Genomic DNA, 21,948 nt, shown 5'->3' with positions numbered 1-21,948 from the left:
CTTGTGTATGTTTAATTTGTCCTTGTACAGAGTCAAAGACCTCCTAAGTGAAGAGGCAATTGGCAGAACCCAAGGGATAAGCAACCTATCCCCTGCTATTCAGTGTGTCTTCTGTTTTGCTCACACCACTGTGTTGATGCATTACAGATAAAAACCCAAGATCTTGTGCAACTGCACAGTTGAGTCAGTATCAAATGTGTAGAAGGGTTCCCACTTTCTGAACCCACACATTCTTGTCAAATGCTCTCCCAGGCCAGGGATAGAAGCAATGAGGCACACCCCTCATCTCCTTTCATCTGCTTCACCTTAGCCCCTCAATGGCAAGGTTAAGAGCACACTTACCCTATTCCAGTTGGCCCTAGTGCCTAACCCTTGTGTGAGCCTCTTGTATGCATATAGAGTGTGCTTCCTGTGATTGCCTGTTTGCTTTGCCTCTTTAGGTTTGGTTTAGACTTGCCCTTGTGCAAGGTAGGTTGTGCTTGACTTGCTTCCTGTGCAAGTCAAGTCTGTGTGGCTTACTCCCTGTGTGAGCCATGCTTAGAGTTGTTCCGCCGAACTACGGCAACTCTGATTCTCATGTCCAGGTGAGATACGTAGGCACGAGACGCGATGTCTTGTCGAGTTTGACTAACCACTAACACTTTCTCTTCTCTCGCCCTCGTTGCGATTGAGACCTTTCTTTTCTCTCGCCCTCGTTGCGATTGAGACCTCCCCTTTCTCTTGCCCTAGTTGCAATCGAGACCCCCCTTGCTTCCTGTGCAAGTTAGGTTAGGTGTGGCTTGCTTCCTGTGCAAGTCATGTCTAGGATAGGTTGGCCCTTGTGCCATTTAGCTAGAAACCTTAACTTAGGGTTGACTTTGCATGACAACATCTAGGCTCGAGTCGTAGTCTCCCTAGAGTTGTGTCTCCCTCTGTTATCTGGTTAGGCTAGATCCTTGTCCCTGCGTAGGGGAACTACATCGCCCTGATCTTCATACCAGATGAAGTATGTAGGCAGGAGATTGAGCTGATCTCTCCGGGCGCCCTTTTTCTCTTTTCACCCTTCGTGTCTTAACCACCCTTGTGTGTGTTCTGGTTGGAGTCCGACATAAGTCCAGCGATTGGCAGTTGGTTTCCTGTGTGCGTTTTCTGGTTCGGATGCTGATGTAAGTCCAACGATTGGCATTCAGGCTCCACGTTTGCCTGTGTTTGTGTTTGTTTGCGTGCGTGTCAGCCGAGCTACGAATGCTCTGATTCTTCTCTCGTCCGAGAAGATACGTATGCATAGGATGCGACATCCTAGCGAGCATGTGTCGTTTCCCCAGTCCGAACTACTTCGACTCTGATGTCTATGCCTGATAGACTAAGTAGGCCCAGGATGCGACATCCTGCCGAGTCAGTTTCAGTCAGTTTCTTGTGTCTCTTTCAGCCAGTGTGTGTGAGTATTTGAGCAGTGTTTAGCAACCGTTTTCCTTCCTTTTGTGCGTGGATCCCGTAGAGTACTACGGATGCGTAGGGTGCCTAATACCTTCCCTTCGCATAACCGACTCCCGAACCCATCCTCTTTGGTCGCGAGACCATGTTCTTTCCTAGGTTTACTTCGAGCGTTTCCTTTCCCTCTTTTGGGATAAATAACGCACGGTGGCGGCTCTGTTGTTTCTTTCTTTTCCCGCCGGTTTTTCGCGTGATGCGACAGCTGGCGACTCTGCTGGGGATAATAGAGAAGTTGACCTATGCTGGTCCATCTTCCCTGAGCGAGTCTCTCCTAGCGCTCTCTAGGATTAGGTCAAACTGATCAGGAGATCAGTCAACCAAGCAAGCAAGGGTGTTTCTCAAGGAGCCAAGGCCCTAGGGTTTGTCCAACAAGTTCACATGGCTAGAGGGTCCATTTGAAGTGTTCAAGTCAAGGGTTGAGGGCTCAAAGGTCATCAGTCAATGCATAGCCAGGCAAAAACCCTAGAAAGTCAACAGTCAGTCAAAGCAGTGGATGGTGGCCATTCTTGTGGAATTTGGGCACCATGATCAATAATCAAGAGTCCATACAACATGGGACATCATTTGAAGTCAAGGTCTCAAGGAGTTAGGGTTTGGAATTCATCAGTTCATGCACAGACAGTCCAAAACCCTAGAAAAGTCAAAGTTGGTCAACTGTGGTTGATTCTATGGTTTTGATGGATGGAAATGGTTTGAGAGAGCTTATTCATGTCCTAATAGGCCTCATATATCATGGCAATCAACATCATGGAAGAATTTGAAGCCAATCAGAAAATTTCCCAAAATAGAAACTGGACCTGTAATTTTAACTGCCAAAAATGGAAACTTCTTGATCCTCAGCTTGCATCATGATACAAGCTTCAAATGAATTTTTTCCCAACATGAAAGTTGAAGATCTTGTTCTCCCATTTTCAAAAAGTCCAAGAACTCTCAAATCCCATATGTGGTTTGCAAGATATGGTCAAATCATTTTCACCAATTTTTGAACTTCAAATGAGCATATCTCATGATTCCTTTGGCCAAATTTGGTGGGATTTTTTCCTACAATCTCCATTTAACACTATCTTTCCAAAAATTCATTCATCATGTCCTAAAACCCTACCATTCAAAATGGCATTTTTTGACCTATTTCATTTAAAAATCAAGTTTGACCAATGGTTGACTTTTTGATTTATTGATCTTTTCACCATTTGGCCAATTGGGATTTGTCTCATATGTCATTTGAAACTTGTTCCAAGCCCTAACTCATGCACATACCATTACCATACCACTATTTTGACCAAAGGTGCAAAATGGGAAATTTTGCAAATAGCTTCATTTGAGCAAGGCAAGGTTAGCAATTTATGTGCAGACTTCAAACAGCAAAAACTTGGTCTGTTTACAGCCTGTATCAAGCCCATTCGTGGCAGTCCATTACACCTCCATTTCCATTTGCTCACAATTAGTAAAAATGCAAAATGCTTCATTTAGCATAAACAAGTTTACCACTTGATTAAGCCTTGCTAAACAGTCATATAAAAGCTTCACTTCTGCTCATTCCAACCCTAGACACAGCTGAAAACACACAGAAAACCTCCATTCTCTCGATTTGGCATCTGAACCAAAACTGATTTTCTGCACAAAATTTCCAAAACCTTCGAGTAACCTTTGGTTGATTCATCACATGGACATCATCTAGAAGTGATTTGTGGCATTAAACCTCAACTGTGCTGCAGCATATCTCTCTGTTTTCCTCAAGCTCTCCCAATGGCAGATCGTGATTTATTCATCTCCAAGCATTCTTGAGCTTAAAGAACTTCATCATCCATCAACATAAAGCACAAGGGCCATCTGTTTCGAGCTGCATCCATCAGAACACCACTGCATCTCATTTTTCTTCAAAAACAAGTAAGTTTTCGACTATCTTCATTCTCCAATCCATGCTATGTGTTAAGTGGGTCTTTGAATGCTGGTTTGAATGCAACTTGTATCATCCAAAATGGTTAACTATATCATGAGAAATCTGGATTTTATCTTGTGCACTCAAATATGTTTTCCATCGATTTGGTTAGTTTAGGATGAGCTAGTGAAAATGAACACCATATTTGTGATGCTTGATGTATGCTGATGCTTTTGACATGCTTACATTTAAATTCTGGGCATTTTGAATTTTTGAGTTGCATGAAGGTGATGAAGATCATACTGCTGTTCATAAACCCTAACATGTTTTCCAGAAATCCTGTTGCATATGCATGTGTGTTGGCCACTATTGTCGCTTGTGATTGCATGATGTGTTGCATTGCCATGTTGTTGTATGATGCTTGGTCGAATCTTGCTTGTTGACTTCATGAAATCCCATGCCTGGCTGCTGTTAAACCCTAGGGTTTTTGTTAAACCCAGAACTTTGAACATCGATTGGCCGTGCACTGTTCCATTGGCTGGTAGCCAATCACAACATTTCGTTGTGTGTACCAAAACGCAGCGTTTTGGATTAGTGGCTCGTTATTTACAAATATGCCACGCTGACCATTGTTGACTCACTAAAACCATGTTATTTGATCATGCTTGCTCCAATTATTCATCCAACTTGAAAAATTCATTTCTCTCTCAAATTTCATCCAAAAATCATGAAATTTTTTCCATCATCTTCACATGGATGTCTAGTATTTGATTATGATTTTTTTAATTAATTTTTCATTGGCTGGATTTTAATTGGTAATTGGTTTCCTAACATGTATGCACATTTGACACCCTTTGCAATTTCAATTGTGAAATACTCATGATGTATCCATTGCCCCTGAAACTTTTTGTGGTGAAACTAGACTCATTTACCTTTGTCTCCATATAGAGTTTATGCATTTATCATTTGTGGTTTGTGAGTTACAAATTGTTGAAGTGAGGTGTTGCATTTGGTGCTACATGAATGATATGCATTTTCCCAATTTTTGTTCACATGCTTCCTTACATCCAAATGACCCATTTTTTTGCATGAATCATCTATCACATGTCTAGTTTGTGTATGAATTTTCTTGGAATTAACCATGCTGTTTCCAATTTATTTGAGAATTTTCTTCCCTGCCTAGTCAAATGTTGACTTTTTGTGCTACACATTGCCATTTCATTTGGGAAATCCTCATACCATATTATATGATCATGAAATTTCATATGTGATAACTAGACATCTTGAGCTTTGCATTGGTGTTAATCTCATTCATTTCTCATCTGTTTTCAATTTGATATGATTTTTTGAAGTTGACCCATGTTTGTTGACTTTCATTGTGCTTACTTGAAATTATGTTGACTTCATGATTTTCATTGACTGCCTTCCTCTCATCCAAATGCCATGAAATTTGACATGCTTACCATGCTAGATGTTAGGATTAAGTGTGAATTATATGATGATTTTTGAAAATATTTGGGTTGACTTTTGATGCAAGTCATTCTGTTGACTTCTTTGAGCTTCCATTTGCCTTACTTTGACTTCAAATGTTCATGAAATGATGATAGTGATTGATATGCATGTGAACCCAATTGGAATTACTTCTTGATTGATTGAATTTGATTTTTATTGAATATGGTTTGCTGTTTTGACTTTTTCATTCACTTTTGACCCTAGGCTTGCCCTAGTGGTCCAGTTACTTACTGTTGAGTTTGTGTTTTCAGGTTGGGCACTAAATGACCATTGAGATCACTTTAATCTGGTTGAGTTTGGTTATATGTCATTGAGCTAACCCTTGTTTTGTAGGTGGCTTGACTCATGTGCTTGAGTCTTGTGCTTGGCACAGTTGGTTATTGGTTTTGATTGTTGTGTACCAATTCCTTTTGCTTTAAACTGTTGAACTGTTTACTGATTGGTTTGACTATTTCAGGTACCCTTAGTTGCTTAAGTTCTCTGAACTTGTTTTGCTTTGCTATTTAGCAAATTGCTTGAGGTATAATTACTTCTTCTTCATGTAGTCTGGAGACCCGGTCTGTTACTTGGCCGGGCAAACTGTCTGAAGTCCTCCTTAAGAGGCAATGCTTGTGTATGTTTAATTTGTCCTTGTACAGAGTCAAAGACCTCCTAAGTGAAGAGGCAATTGGCAGAACCAAGGGATAAGCAATCTATCCCCTGCTATTCAGTGTGTCTTCTGTCTTGCTCACACCATTGTGTTGATGCATTGCAGATAAAAACCCAAGATCTTGTACAATTGTACAGTTGAGTCAGTATCAAATGTGTAGAAGGGTTCCCACTTTCTGAACCCACACATTCTTGTCAAAAGCTCTCCCAGGCCAGGGATAGAAGCTGTGAAGTCTCATCTTCACTCACCTTTCATCTGCTTCACCTTAGCCCCTCAATGGCAAGGTTAAGAGCACCATCACCCATTTCCAGAGGTTTATTTGTTGAGGTTGACATGACCCCTCGACTAAAACCTAACCCTTGTTTGAGCCACTTGCTTGTGTATAGTGTGTGCTATCTGCGCTTGTATGTTTGTTTGACTTGCTTCCTGTGCAAGTTAGGTTTAGTTTAGAGTAATCCTTGTTTGCTCTCGCCCTCGTTGCGATCGAACCTTTTCCTTTCTCTCGCCCTCGTTGCGATCGAACCTTTCCCTTTCTCTTGCCCTAGTTGCAATCGAGACCTTTATCCCTCCGTAGCCGAACTACGGCAACTCTGATTCTCATGTTCAGGTGAGATACGTAGGCACGAGATGCGATGTCTTGCCGAGTTTGACTAACAACTAACACTAACTCTTTTCTCTCGCCCTCGTTGCGATTGAGACCTCCCCTTTCTCTTGCCCTCGTTGCAATCGAGACCCTTGCTTCCTGTGCAAGCCTTGTCTAGGATAGGTTGGCCCTTGTGCCATTTAGCTAGAAACCTTAACTTAGGGTTGACTTTGCATGACAACATCTAGGCTCGAGTCGTAGTCTCCCTAGTGTTGTGTCTCCCTCTGTTATCTGGTTAGGCTAGATTCTTTGTCCCTGCGTAGGGGAACTACATCGCCCTGATCTTCATACCAGATGAAGTATGTAGGCAGGAGATTGAGCTGATCTCTCCGGGCGCCCTTTTTCTTTTTCACCCTTCGTGTCTTAACCACCCTTGTGTGTGTTCTGGTTGGAGTCCGACATAAGTCCAGCGATTGGCAGTTGGTTTCCTGTGTGTGTTTTTTGGTTCGGATGCTGATGTAAGTCCAGTGATTGGCATTCGGGCTCCACGTTTGCCTTTGCCTGTGTTTGTTTGCGTGCGTGTCAGCCGAGCTACGAATGCTCTGATTCTTCTCTCGTCCGAGAAGATACGTATGCATAGGATGCGATATCCTAGCGAGCATGTGTCGTTTCCCCAGTCCGAACTACTTCGACTCTGATGTCTATGCCTGATAGACTAAGTAGGCCCAGGATGCGATATCCTGCCGAGTCAGTTTCAGTCAGTTTCTTTTGTCTCTTTTCAGCCAGTGCGTGTGTGTGTTTGAGCAGTGTTTTAGCAACCGTTTTCCTTCCTTTTGTGCGTGGATCCCGTAGAGTACTACGGATGCGTAGGGTGCCTAACACCTTCCCTTCGCATAACCGACTCCCGAACCCATCCTCTTTGGTCGCGAGACCATGTTCTTTCCTAGGTTTACTTCGAGCGTTTCCTTTCCCTCTTTTGGGATAAATAACGCACGGTGGCGGCTCTGTTGTTTCTTTCTTTTCCCGCCGGTTTTTCGCGTGATGCGACAGCTGGCGACTCTGCTGGGGATAATAGAGAAGTTGACCTATGCTGGTCCATCTTAACTGAGCGAGTCTCTCCTAGCGCTCTCTAGGATTAGGGTTTTGGTTGCTTTGTGCTGTTATTTTTTTTTGCATTCATTGTATATATGTGCATTTATTGTTTGCATTTATTGTGTACACTTATGTTTGCATTCATATTGATTATTCATTCTGCCTGGCTGGTTGTTTGTTTTTCTTTGTGGGGTGGGAGTCAGTTGAGATGAGTTCTATACCCGAACTCGAGTGCACTCTAGGATAGGAGAATGGCATAGTCTTGTTGACTGGTGTGGAGTATTCCTTAGCCAGTTGACTTGCGAGACCATTCACTTGGTGGAGGTCATGTTGAACTAATAATGTCACACAAGTTATTTGTGGTTAGGCATTATTCTTTCAATCATGTGCCGCAGAAGCCAAGGACCTTAGTTTACCAAACCCATCTTGGCCTATTTTTAGGACCGTAGTGCGGAGGTCGTTCAGATGTCAGTTCTGATACGATTGTTACGCGATACTACACTCATAAGAGTTTCTCTTGAGAATATTCTTGGAATACGAGTATTCGTTCCTCCGATAATATTCGAGAGATGGAACGATGATTATGGGAACCTCTGATAGAACATGTCTGGCAGGTTTAAACCCTAGTACACTCCCTTTGGGTGGTTCTTAACCGAGACTCCATGCTCGTGACTCTCAGCAAACCCATGATTCGTGGTTGAGTCGTTCAAACATTGTTAATATCAATGGATCCCGGATCAGGTGTAAAACCTAAGATCCACCAAAGCGGCTGGTTGATATTAAGGATGTTTGAGCTGGTTCATGTACCGTTAATATCAATGGAACTTGGGTGTCGATAAGGTGAAAACCTAAATCCACCAAAATGGATGATTGATATTAGGGATACAATGAGCTTTCCCACGACCTTTGTTTGGCGTGCTTTGCTTGATCCTTGAGTGTGTTTGTTGCATTCATGCATTCATACATTCATCTGCATCCATATCAAGAGAAGAAAAAGAAAATTTTCAAGGAACTCAAAGGAGTTTATTTGCAAAAATTTCAAGACATGAAAAAACCGGGAAAATTTTTTCACCTGATATATCTGATGAGATGTTCTCATAAATGATCAAAATGCTAAATATTTCAAAGTTTGCAAATAAAACCCTCGAGTTCCTTTGAAATAAAAACAAGCATATGCATAAACACTTCATGCATCATTTGCATCAGCGGGTGTTCTGTTCCGGTCTCCCGTCCTGTGGTCTGACCCTGCGATCTTCATTTATTTTGAAGACGCACTTTGCCGGTATTATACCAGAGCCATCTCTACCAGATTGATGGATCATCCTGAGCAAGAGAATCGTGAACTCAGAGAGATATTTGCCAGACTTTGTACTGTTAATGGATTTATTCCTGGTTAACCGATCCCGGGCTGGCATTGGCTACTGTTCTGGGGCATGCAATGAGCAAGATCTGTTCAAGAGTGGAGGATTCATCCATGACGATCAACCTGAAGAAGAGGATGCTGCTATCTTGGAAGAGGACGCAGAGGACTTGAACAATTTCATCATTCCTGGTGGTGTCTGTCACAATTGGGTCACTGTGGGCGTTCCTACAGTTGTTCATAAGTCAGAGTAACAATCACTTTGTTTAAAAACCCTTCTCCCATGCCAAAAGGAGAAGTGATGGCATTGTTGGCAACATTTTGTGCAATGATATTTTCATTCAAATAAATTCATGTTAAACATTTGTTTTTCCAATTGTTTTCCCTTTTCACTTTTGCATGAAATTGGTGATCACAAAAAACCTTTAAAAACAAGAATAAAAGCAATCTTTTCATCTGCATAACGATTGTCTTGTTTGTTTTTCAAAGAGCTTTTCATATCAAAATCTTTATGCAGGTTGTTTCTCAAACCCATTGAACATAATGATCGGACGTCATCTCCCAATTTTGAATTCCCTGTATTCGAAGCGGAAGAAGACGATGTTGAAGGGATTCCTGACGGTATTTCCCGATTTCTTGAGCAAGAAAAGAAGATCATACTCAGCTGCATCTCGAGAATCAGCAGAACAGCCAACTGGGGCATTTATCAAAAAAAAAGAGAAAAAGAAAAAAGAAAGAGGAGGGTGCAAAATCAAAAGAAATCAAAAGAAAGCAAAATCAAAAGCAAAATCAAAAGAAAAAAAACAAAAGAAAGATAGCACCCTCAAAGTCCCAAGTTGACTGATGGTGAATCCAATCGAAAAGAAAAGATCAATTGCCATGTGTCATGGTCAGTTATATCAGCAGAGAGTGACGAAAGCATTCGACTAGAAGGTCGAGTCTCGAGTTCTGAGAAAATGACCTTGTGCTCAAGAAAGTCTGGTCTTTCGTGCCCGATTCCAGGGGCAAGTGAACTCCAAGCTAAGAACGTCCATACGTTTTCAAGAGAGCCTCTTCAGGCAATGTTTTAACACTTACATCAATGGATAAATAAGTTCACTCGTCCTGGGGATTCTGATGCAGTCAAGAAATACTTCGCCTAAAACAAAAAAAATCAAAAGCTCGCTAAGTCGAACGCCCCAAAGGGCGACTTAGGCAAAAAGGAGCGTCTCGGTGGATTGAAAACCCGAAAGGGCGATCCAGGCAAAAGTTAGAGACATTGAAAAAGAATTTACATCCCGCTAGATTGAACACCTCACACTGGGGCAATCTAGGCAAAAATTAGGGATTTGGCAAGTAACTGCATCTTGACAAGACTGTGCTGTACATCTGTCATCCGTCAGGGATTCTCGATTCGTCGTCGACTGAGGCTCTGAATACATTGAAAATTCAGAATGGTAGAGGAAAGGTCATTATGTTCAATGTAGCCCTCTCCAATATATATCACCGATTTCAAACTTGTACAGATCTATGGAGTCTCGCCCTTTGCAGACTACCATTCCATCACGTCAATTTGAGCTTTTAGCCAATTATTTGCATTCTTATTTGTTTCAACTCAACAAATGTTTTGCATGTTTTAATTGATAAAGTATCATTGTTTTCAAAATAAACAAATTTTTCAAAAAAATTGTTCTTAAACAAAGTGAACATTCACAATGATGGAAGAATACTTAGGAGACCCACAGTGCTCTCCCGGGGGTGGTATGATTACCAACAGGTAAGACATTTGTTCGTATCTCGAGCATGACTGTATCTTTGTCCTGCAGAACCTCGTATGGTCTCTCCTCAGTGAAGTTGCTCGATGCAGTGTTGTTTGAAGTTGTTCATCTTCATGTTCCCGGCAGTACAGATTTCTTCCTCCAAATCCCTGTTAGCTCTATGGTGGGGCATCCCCAGTAGAGTGCTGTTTGAGCCCTATCGTGGGGCATCCCCGGCAAGTTTGCCGTTTCGGACATTATTGTGGGGCAGCTCCCCTAGCAGAGTGTTTATTGAAGACTGCAACTTTCCTCTCTCCAGCAGAGTAGTCTTCCTCTCTCCCTCAGCATGGGTGCTTTTCTTGGAAGATTCAGTATTCGGTGAATTGACATCCCAGTACTATGTCATGCCCTCAGATGGATCCCCCAGCGGAGTTGTTGGCATGATGAGCCTTATCAATGCCTATGTATCCTCATCAGAGATCTGGTTGCTCCTTGGTATCTCCGATTTCCAGCACGAGTTGTTGTGGCGGGTACGCCTGAATGTTGAACTCTGTTCTCCGGTTGTGACTGACGATCCCTCCGGAAGCCTCTGGTGGCCTTCCTCCCCTGCAGGATGAGTGTTCCCCGATATCCCAGTCCCCAGTGGATTTTCTTTGCTCTCTGGTGGCTTTGGTTTTCTCTCCGGACGGTTGATTCCCGGACCTGTGTGCTGAGCATGTCTGTTTGTCAACATTCATCATGCATAATGCATGCATGCATAATCATAGCTTTTGGATACTCATGTTGCAGCTGTTGCCGGGTATCTGTTGTTTTTGCTTCTTGCTATTTGGTGATACAGATCTCTCCAGTATATTTTCCTCAGGCAAATACGGGTGTGTCCGATCTCTCCATGTAGAGTCTACCCCTTAAGCAGGAAGTGTCTACCCTTTCCTGCCATTTCCCCACTGAGATACATCCTCGTGGATGACGATTGATTCCGTTCCCTCCCTACACGGGATGGGTTTTTCCCTATTGAGTTCTTTCCTCATTAGGATGAGTCTTGTTTCAGTCTGCCTTTTTGGATCAATCCTGAATTGGCTTCCTATTGGCTGTCTCTTGTGCTTCCCTGGGGCATAAATGAATAGTCGCTCACTAACCGGCATTCATTCATCTTATCCTCAGTGGAATTTGTTGGCCTCTACCTACAAACCGGTAGTTGTAAGTCCTATCTTTGTGGTTTTCTACCCACTAGCTGGTAGTTGTAAAATCCCACTTTCACCCCCTAGCAGAGGTAACCTTTGTGGTTCATTCTGTTTGTGGGCCTCTACCTACGAACCGGTAGCTGTAAGTCCTATCTTTGTGGTTTTCTACCCACTAGCTGGTAGTTGTAAAATCCCACTTTCTTCCCCTTGTTGGAATTAACCCTTTGTGCTCATCCCGATGATGACTGGTTACTTTTCCATTGGCTTCTACCTACGACCCGATAGTTGTAAGTCCTACCTTTGTGGTTTTCTACCCACTAGCTGGTAGTTGTAAAATCCCACGTTCTCCCCTTGTTGGAGATAACCCTTTGTGCTCATCCTATCGATGACTGGTTACTTTTCCGTGGTTTTCTGCCTACAAACCGGTAGATGTAATCCCCTCTTTGCGGTATTGATATTCTTTCCCCTCTGGATACTTGCCTTGATCAAGCAGTACTGTCCCCATTGGGTCTTCCCCTTCTTTTTGGATATTTGCTCCGAGTTAGCAACTTTATCCTCTTTTGATTGGTCATCTTTTGCATACCTAGTCCTGGTACTGATGCTTTTCTTTTCGGTCGATTATTCATTTAACAACCTACAACCCGGTTATGGATAATCTTCCATGCGAGGTTATTATCTACGTTTTGACGGCTGTAGATAATATATCTCATGCACTATTTGGTCAATCTTTCGATTGTTATCACCAGCAGAGTAAGATTCGTATTCCTTGTGGAATCGAATGTCCATCCTTTAACAAGTTTGCCTTCGCTCTCTTCAGGATGTTTTCGGTCGATTATTCGTTTAACAACCTACAACCCGGTATCCATGGTGTTCCTTCCTGTTTGCGTGACCTTGATCCCCGAGTGGAGCGGGTCTCACGAAATATTTCTCCAGCAGAGTTCATCCCACCAGTGGATTGGACAGGTTTCAGTAGCAGGTCGATACCTGCATCCCCAGCTGAGTTGATTCTACCTGTGAATTATGTGGGTCGTCCTCGGCGGAGTAACAGTTATTCCCCAAAGCAGAGTTTATCGTATCTGAGGTTTGTACAAGCCTTATCCCCAGAAAGTTGCCTGGTTTAGCTTCCCCAGCGGAGCTTTTATTTCCCCAAGCGGAATTTTTGTGGATTGATTGGGCTATCCCCAGCAGTTTACCTTTGCTTTCCCCTAGCAGAGTGGCATTATTACTCCCCAGCGAGTTGCCTTGTCTTCCCCTAGCGGAGTCGTATTATGGGTTCCCCAGCGGTTGTATTGTTCCCCCAGCGGATTTGTATTGAAGATTCCTCAGCACAGTCGTCCTGTACATTTTCCCCGCAGAGTTCTCATCATATTGCATTGCATATAGTAATCATTGCATCCTCAAAACTGCGTAGCATTTCCATCCCATATGGAGCATTACGCCATAGAAAAATTCAAACATATGCATTCATGTGTTCGATACCCCATCAGACCGTATCCCCGGCAGAGGCGGATCATCTTTATTCAAACGTCAGCATCAGGTCTGCTACAATTGCTTCGACAGTATTCAGAATTGATTATCCCCACAGAGGTTTATTTCCTCACCCGATGGTGATAGAGGTTTATTTCCTCACCCGATGGTGACAGAAAGCTTGTTTCTCCCCAGTGAGACCCCCAGCAAGTGTTCAGCCTTGCCTCAACATGTCCCAGATACTGTTCATGTGATACCAGTAAGTGTCATGTCAGTACCCACGTGTGTTTCTTTTTTGGTGTCGGTAAACGCCATTGCTTCGGTGTCGGTAAACATCGAGTCCCACCCAGTCATCGGTAAATGTCTGGTCATTTTTTGGTGTCGGTAAACGCCATTGTTTCGGTGTCGGTAAACATCGAGTCTCATCCAGTCATCGGTAAATGTCTGGTCATTTCTTTTGATGTCGGTAAACATCATCTTTCGATGTCGGTAAACATCGAGTTTCATCCCAGTCATCGGTAAATGTCTGGTCATTCTTTTTGATGTCGGTAAACATCATCTTTCGATGTCGGTAAACATCGTGTCTCATCCCAGTCATCGGTAAATGTCTGGTCTTTCTTTGTTCTTTCGCTAATAAAACCAAGATCCCCAGAAGTCGTCGGTAAACGTCTTATCTGGTATCACAACAAAGATTTTTGTTCCTCCCCACGCGGAGATGCCATCGGTAAATGGCCCAGTTTTCTTCAATATCGGTAAATATTGAATTCCCAGTTGCAGCAGCCATCGGTAAATGGCCTTGATATCGGTAAATATCAGGTTTGCTTTGAAGCCACCATCGGTAAATGGTCTTGCTTCCTTTCTACATCAAATTATTTCCCAGCAACCATCGGTAAATGATTTTGCTGAAGTTGATATCGGTAAATATCAAGTTTCTAACCATCGGTAAATGGTTTTGCTTTTCAGAAGTCTGTTTTCCCCAGCCGCCATCGGTAAATGGTCGTGCTGAAGTTGATATCGGTAAATATCAAGGTTCCAGAAGCTGTCGTGCAGTTTGTCATCGGTAAATGACGCGATTCTCTTTGTATCATATCTAGTCGGTGCAAATTTCTACGGTTCTTTGGTATTCAATCCCTGTTTACCCTGAAAGTCTGACAGCCATTGCCATCATCCGTTCGGGTTCCCAGCTGATTGAATAGGGGCAGCTGTAGCACCTCAAATTTGCACCTATCATTGTACATACCATTTCATATCAGGTCATAGCATATCATGATCCATTGCATAGCATTTGCATTGTCCCCAGTTGCCTCAAGAGCAAGCAAAGCAAGAATTAGGTCAAACTGATCAGGAGATCAGTCAACCAAGCAAGCAAGGTTGTTCCTCAAGGAATCAAAGCCCTGGGGTTTGTCCAACAAGTTCACATGACTTGGAGGTCCATTTGAAGTGTTCAAGTCAAGGGTTGGATGTTCAGAAGTCATCAAGTCATGCACAGACAGTCAAAAAACCTAAAAAGTCAAGGACAGTCAACAATCAGTCAAAGCAGTGGATGGTGGCCATTCTTGTGGAATTTGGGCACCATGGTCAATAATCAAGAGTTCACACAACTTGGGACATCATTTGAAGTCAAGGTCTCAAGGAATTAGGGTTTGGAATTCATCAGAAGTGCACAGTCAGTCCAAAACCCTAGAAAAGTCAAAGTTGGTCAACTGTGGTTGATTTTATGGTTTTGATGGATGGAAATGGTTTGAGAGAGCTTATTCATGTCCTAATAGGCCTCATATATCATAGCAATCAACCTCATTGAAGAATTTGAAGCCAATCAGAAAACTTCCAAAAATAGAAACTGGACCTGTAATTTCAACTGCCAAAAATGGAAACTTCTTGATCCTCAACTTGCATCATGATACAAGCTTCAAATGAAATTTTGCCCAACATGAAAGTTGAAGATCTTGTTCTCCCATTTTCAAAAAGTCCAAGAACTCTCAAATCCCATGTATGGTTGTCAAGATATGATCAATTCAATTTCAAAAATTTGTGAACTTCGAAGGGCCATATCTCTCAAACCATAAGGCCAAATTTGGTGGGGTTTTTTCCTACAAACCACATTTTTCCTCCTCTTTCCAAAAATGTAAACATCATGAACCAAAACCTTACCAATCAAAATGGCATTTTTTGACCTTTTGCATTTAAAATTCAAGTTTGACTCAAGTTTGACTTTTTGATTTAAACACTTTTGACACAATTGGCCAATTGGGATTCATTTTAAATGGTATTTGCAACATGTTCCAAGCTTAAAATCATGCTCATGCTTTCATCATATCACCATTTTGTGCATAGGTGCAAAATTGGCAAATGATGCATTTTGATTCATGTGAGTGAAACAAGTTAACCTTTCCTTGAACAAACTTAAAACAGATGGATTAAAGGACATTTGCTGCCTGTACCAAGCCCAATTCGTGACAGACTACACCTCCTTTTTCACTTGTGCAAGAATTAGCAAAATTGCAATTGGTCATTTTGAGCTAAGCAAGATTAATCATTTCATTAAGCCATGCTAAACAGGGATATTTAAGCTCATTTTCTGTCAGATTTCAACCCTAGACACAGCAGCCACACAACAGAAAATACTCTCTTCTCTCATCTTGCATTTTGCTCGATTTGATTTTTCTGCTAAAAAGCTTCAAGCACCACGAGCCTTTCTACTTTGTTCCTTCATCTGGACACCCTGTGGAACCTCTTTCGAGCACAGCTCACCACCTGCACAACATTTTCAACTCTGTTTTCCTCGACCACTCTTCCATGGTAGTTGGGATTTAAAGTTGAATGGAGCAAGTTTGAGCTCAAAAAACTTCATCATCCATCACTTGGAGCTTGGACCTTTGACTGTTTGAGCTGACAGCATTCAAAACATCACTGCATCTCAACTTTTCTGCAGAAATCAAGTAAATTTCGACCTCTTTATTTTGTTAAATTGTTGCATGTTTTGGAAAGATCTTTGGATGCTGAATTCACTGATAGCTTTAGTTTTGAGAATGGCTGACTCTATGAAAGTTATGTTGGTTTGAAAGTTAATGCTCGATTTTGTTTTTGTTTGTTTCTTCGTGAGTAGTTGGATTTAGTGATTATGAGTCATGTATTGTTGGTGTGTGATGTTGGCTGGTTAGAATAGTGCATTCATTTCTCATTTCTGGAAAATTTTCGATTTGAGCTTGTTAAGGATGATGAAGATCATACTGTGTTTAAACTTTTGCTCTGCCCAGAAATTTCTCATGATCATGTTTGGTTTGTCGATTAGTTGATGTTGCATAATGATGTTGCTTCATGGCCATGCTAGATTGTTGATGCTGGTTACGTTTTTTGTTCATGTCGATGGATGGTGTTGTTTGAAAATGAGCTGATGTTGTTGCTGTTTCTTAAACCCTAAGTCTTTTTTTTAAAACCCAGAAAGTTGAATGATGATTGGCTGTTGTTGCTTCTGTTACTATTCCATTGAAAATGAGCCAATAGAAACATTTCCCGTGCCCATCTAAAACACAGCCGTTTTGTTAAGTGGCGCGCTATATTACAAATATGCCACTGGTCAACCCCTGTTTGACCATTCATTCATGTTTTTTGCTCATGTTATTCCAAGTTCATCACTCCACTTCCATAATTCATATTTAATTCATCTCAACTCCAAAAATTATGGGATTTTTTGCATTGTGACCTGCTGGATGTCTAGTTTTTTACCATGATTTTTAATATTTTTTCTGATCATTGGATTTTAATTGGCTCTAGGGTTTGTGTTATGTGACCAAAAATTGTACCCTTTTCCATTTCAATTGTGAAATACTCATGTTGCATCTTTTGGTTCTGAAATTTTTTGTGGTAAAACTAGACACATTCACCTTTGTTTTGATATAAAGTTTGTGCATTTATCATATGTGGTATGTGAGCTTTGATTTTTTGAAGTTAGGTGTTACATTTGGTGTCACAACATGAATGTGCATTTTCCCAATTTTTGTTAACATGCTTCCTTACATCCAAATGACCCCAAATTTTGCATGATCCCTCCCTTACATGTCTAGTTCATGTGTGATTTTTCCTGGAATTGATTGTGCTGTTTTCCATTTATTTGAGAATTTTCTTCCCTGCCTAGTCAAATGTTGACTTTTTGTGCTACACATTGCCAAATCATTTGGGAAATTCTCATACCATATTGTATGATCATGAAATTTCATATGTGATAACTAGACATCTTGAGCTTTGCATTGGTGTTAATCTCATCCATTTCTCATCTGTTTTCAATTTGATATGATTTTTTGAAGTTGACCCATGTTTGTTGACTTTCATTGTGCTTACTTGAAATTGTGTCGACTTCATGATTTTAATTGACTGCCTTCCTCTCATCCAAATGCCATGAAATTTGACATGCTTGCCATGCTAGATGATAGGATTGAATGTGATTTATTTGATGATTTTTGAAAATGTTTGGGTTGACTTTTGATGCAAGTCATTCTGTTGACTTCTTTGAGCTTTCATTTGCCTTACTTTGACTTCAAATGTTCATGAAATGACAATGATGCATGATATGATTGTGAATCCAATTGGGATAGCTTCTTAAATGTTTGACTTTGACTTTGGTTGACTTTTCTTTGCTGTTTTGACTTTTTCTTTCATCCTTGACCCTAGGCTAGTCCTAGTGGTCTTTTGAGCTTACAATTGAGTTCCTGTTTCAGGTTAAGCACCAATGCCTCAAAGATCATTCAAACTTGTTTGAACTTGATTGTTTATCATATGCTAACCTTTGTTTTGTAGGTTTGACTCATGTGTTTGAGTCTTGTGCCTTGCACAGTTGACCATCTGTGTTGACTGTTTACCAATTCCTTTTGATTTAAACTTTTGAATTGTTTGCTGATTGTTTTGACTTTTTCAGGTACTTTAGTTGCTTAAGTTCTCTGAACTTGATTTGCTTTGCTTTTTAGCAACTTGCTTGAGGTATAATCTCTTTTACTTCATGTAGTCTGGAGACCCGGCCTGTTACTTGGCCGGGCAAACTGTCTGAAGTCCTCCTTAAGAGGCGATGCTTGTGTATGTTTAATTTGTCCTTGTACAGAGTCAAAGACCTCCTAAGTGAAGAGGCAATTGGCAGAACCCAAGGGATAAGCAACCTATCCCCTGCTATTCAGTGTGTCTTCTGTTTTGCTCACACCACTGTGTTGATGCATTACAGATAAAAACCCAAGATCTTGTGCAACTGCACAGTTGAGTCAGTATCAAATGTGTAGAAGGGTTCCCACTTTCTGAACCCACACATTCTTGTCAAATGCTCTCCCAGGCCAGGGATAGAAGCAATGAGGCACACCCCTCATCTCCTTTCATCTGCTTCACCTTAGCCCCTCAATGGCAAGGTTAAGAGCACACTTACCCTATTCCAGTTGGCCCTAGTGCCTAACCCTTGTGTGAGCCTCTTGTATGCATATAGAGTGTGCTTCCTGTGATTGCCTGTTTGCTTTGCCTCTTTAGGTTTGGTTTAGACTTGCCCTTGTGCAAGGTAGGTTGTGCTTGACTTGCTTCCTGTGCAAGTCAAGTCTGTGTGGCTTACTCCCTGTGTGAGCCATGCTTAGAGTTGTTCCGCCGAACTACGGCAACTCTGATTCTCATGTCCAGGTGAGATACGTAGGCACGAGACGCGATGTCTTGTCGAGTTTGACTAACCACTAACACTTTCTCTTCTCTCGCCCTCGTTGCGATTGAGACCTTTCTTTTCTCTCGCCCTCGTTGCGATTGAGACCTCCCCTTTCTCTTGCCCTAGTTGCAATCGAGACCCCCCTTGCTTCCTGTGCAAGTTAGGTTAGGTGTGGCTTGCTTCCTGTGCAAGTCATGTCTAGGATAGGTTGGCCCTTGTGCCATTTAGCTAGAAACCTTAACTTAGGGTTGACTTTGCATGACAACATCTAGGCTCGAGTCGTAGTCTCCCTAGAGTTGTGTCTCCCTCTGTTATCTGGTTAGGCTAGATCCTTGTCCCTGCGTAGGGGAACTACATCGCCCTGATCTTCATACCAGATGAAGTATGTAGGCAGGAGATTGAGCTGATCTCTCCGGGCGCCCTTTTTCTCTTTTCACCCTTCGTGTCTTAACCACCCTTGTGTGTGTTCTGGTTGGAGTCCGACATAAGTCCAGCGATTGGCAGTTGGTTTCCTGTGTGCGTTTTCTGGTTCGGATGCTGATGTAAGTCCAACGATTGGCATTCAGGCTCCACGTTTGCCTGTGTTTGTGTTTGTTTGCGTGCGTGTCAGCCGAGCTACGAATGCTCTGATTCTTCTCTCGTCCGAGAAGATACGTATGCATAGGATGCGACATCCTAGCGAGCATGTGTCGTTTCCCCAGTCCGAACTACTTCGACTCTGATGTCTATGCCTGATAGACTAAGTAGGCCCAGGATGCGACATCCTGCCGAGTCAGTTTCAGTCAGTTTCTTGTGTCTCTTTCAGCCAGTGTGTGTGAGTATTTGAGCAGTGTTTAGCAACCGTTTTCCTTCCTTTTGTGCGTGGATCCCGTAGAGTACTACGGATGCGTAGGGTGCCTAATACCTTCCCTTCGCATAACCGACTCCCGAACCCATCCTCTTTGGTCGCGAGACCATGTTCTTTCCTAGGTTTACTTCGAGCGTTTCCTTTCCCTCTTTTGGGATAAATAACGCACGGTGGCGGCTCTGTTGTTTCTTTCTTTTCCCGCCGGTTTTTCGCGTGATGCGACAGCTGGCGACTCTGCTGGGGATAATAGAGAAGTTGACCTATGCTGGTCCATCTTCCCTGAGCGAGTCTCTCCTAGCGCTCTCTAGGATTAGGTCAAACTGATCAGGAGATCAGTCAACCAAGCAAGCAAGGGTGTTTCTCAAGGAGCCAAGGCCCTAGGGTTTGTCCAACAAGTTCACATGGCTAGAGGGTCCATTTGAAGTGTTCAAGTCAAGGGTTGAGGGCTCAAAGGTCATCAGTCAATGCATAGCCAGGCAAAAACCCTAGAAAGTCAACAGTCAGTCAAAGCAGTGGATGGTGGCCATTCTTGTGGAATTTGGGCACCATGATCAATAATCAAGAGTCCATACAACATGGGACATCATTTGAAGTCAAGGTCTCAAGGAGTTAGGGTTTGGAATTCATCAGTTCATGCACAGACAGTCCAAAACCCTAGAAAAGTCAAAGTTGGTCAACTGTGGTTGATTCTATGGTTTTGATGGATGGAAATGGTTTGAGAGAGCTTATTCATGTCCTAATAGGCCTCATATATCATGGCAATCAACATCATGGAAGAATTTGAAGCCAATCAGAAAATTTCCCAAAATAGAAACTGGACCTGTAATTTTAACTGCCAAAAATGGAAACTTCTTGATCCTCAGCTTGCATCATGATACAAGCTTCAAATGAATTTTTTCCCAACATGAAAGTTGAAGATCTTGTTCTCCCATTTTCAAAAAGTCCAAGAACTCTCAAATCCCATATGTGGTTTGCAAGATATGGTCAAATCATTTTCACCAATTTTGAACTTCAAATGAGCATATCTCATGATTCCTTTGGCCAAATTTGGTGGGATTTTTTCCTACAATCTCCATTTAACACTATCTTTCCAAAAATTCATTCATCATGTCCTAAAACCCTACCATTCAAAATGGCATTTTTTGACCTATTTCATTTAAAAATCAAGTTTGACCAATGGTTGACTTTTTGATTTATTGATCTTTTCACCATTTGGCCAATTGGGATTTGTCTCATATGTCATTTGAAACTTGTTCCAAGCCCTAACTCATGCACATACCATTACCATACCACTATTTTGACCAAAGGTGCAAAATGGGAAATTTTGCAAATAGCTTCATTTGAGCAAGGCAAGGTTAGCAATTTATGTGCAGACTTCAAACAGCAAAAACTTGGTCTGTTTACAGCCTGTATCAAGCCCATTCGTGGCAGTCCATTACACCTCCATTTCCATTTGCTCACAATTAGTAAAAATGCAAAATGCTTCATTTAGCATAAACAAGTTTACCACTTGATTAAGCCTTGCTAAACAGTCATATAAAAGCTTCACTTCTGCTCATTCCAACCCTAGACACAGCTGAAAACACACAGAAAACCTCCATTCTCTCGATTTGGCATCTGAACCAAAACTGATTTTCTGCACAAAATTTCCAAAACCTTCGAGTAACCTTTGGTTGATTCATCACATGGACATCATCTAGAAGTGATTTGTGGCATTAAACCTCAACTGTGCTGCAGCATATCTCTCTGTTTTCCTCAAGCTCTCCCAATGGCAGATCGTGATTTATTCATCTCCAAGCATTCTTGAGCTTAAAGAACTTCATCATCCATCAACATAAAGCACAAGGGCCATCTGTTTCGAGCTGCATCCATCAGAACACCACTGCATCTCATTTTTCTTCAAAAACAAGTAAGTTTTCGACTATCTTCATTCTCCAATCCATGCTATGTGTTAAGTGGGTCTTTGAATGCTGGTTTGAATGCAACTTGTATCATCCAAAATGGTTAACTATATCATGAGAAATCTGGATTTTATCTTGTGCACTCAAATATGTTTTCCATCGATTTGGTTAGTTTAGGATGAGCTAGTGAAAATGAACACCATATTTGTGATGCTTGATGTATGCTGATGCTTTTGACATGCTTACATTTAAATTCTGGGCATTTTGAATTTTTGAGTTGCATGAAGGTGATGAAGATCATACTGCTGTTCATAAACCCTAACATGTTTTCCAGAAATCCTGTTGCATATGCATGTGTGTTGGCCACTATTGTCGCTTGTGATTGCATGATGTGTTGCATTGCCATGTTGTTGTATGATGCTTGGTCGAATCTTGCTTGTTGACTTCATGAAATCCCATGCCTGGCTGCTGTTAAACCCTAGGGTTTTTGTTAAACCCAGAACTTTGAACATCGATTGGCCGTGCACTGTTCCATTGGCTGGTAGCCAATCACAACATTTCGTTGTGTGTACCAAAACGCAGCGTTTTGGATTAGTGGCTCGT

Source organism: Lathyrus oleraceus, chromosome 2 (assembly GCF_024323335.1).
Source record: "Lathyrus oleraceus cultivar Zhongwan6 chromosome 2, CAAS_Psat_ZW6_1.0, whole genome shotgun sequence".
NCBI lineage: Eukaryota > Viridiplantae > Streptophyta > Magnoliopsida > Fabales > Fabaceae > Lathyrus > Lathyrus oleraceus.
This window is presented reverse-complemented; position numbering follows the sequence as displayed.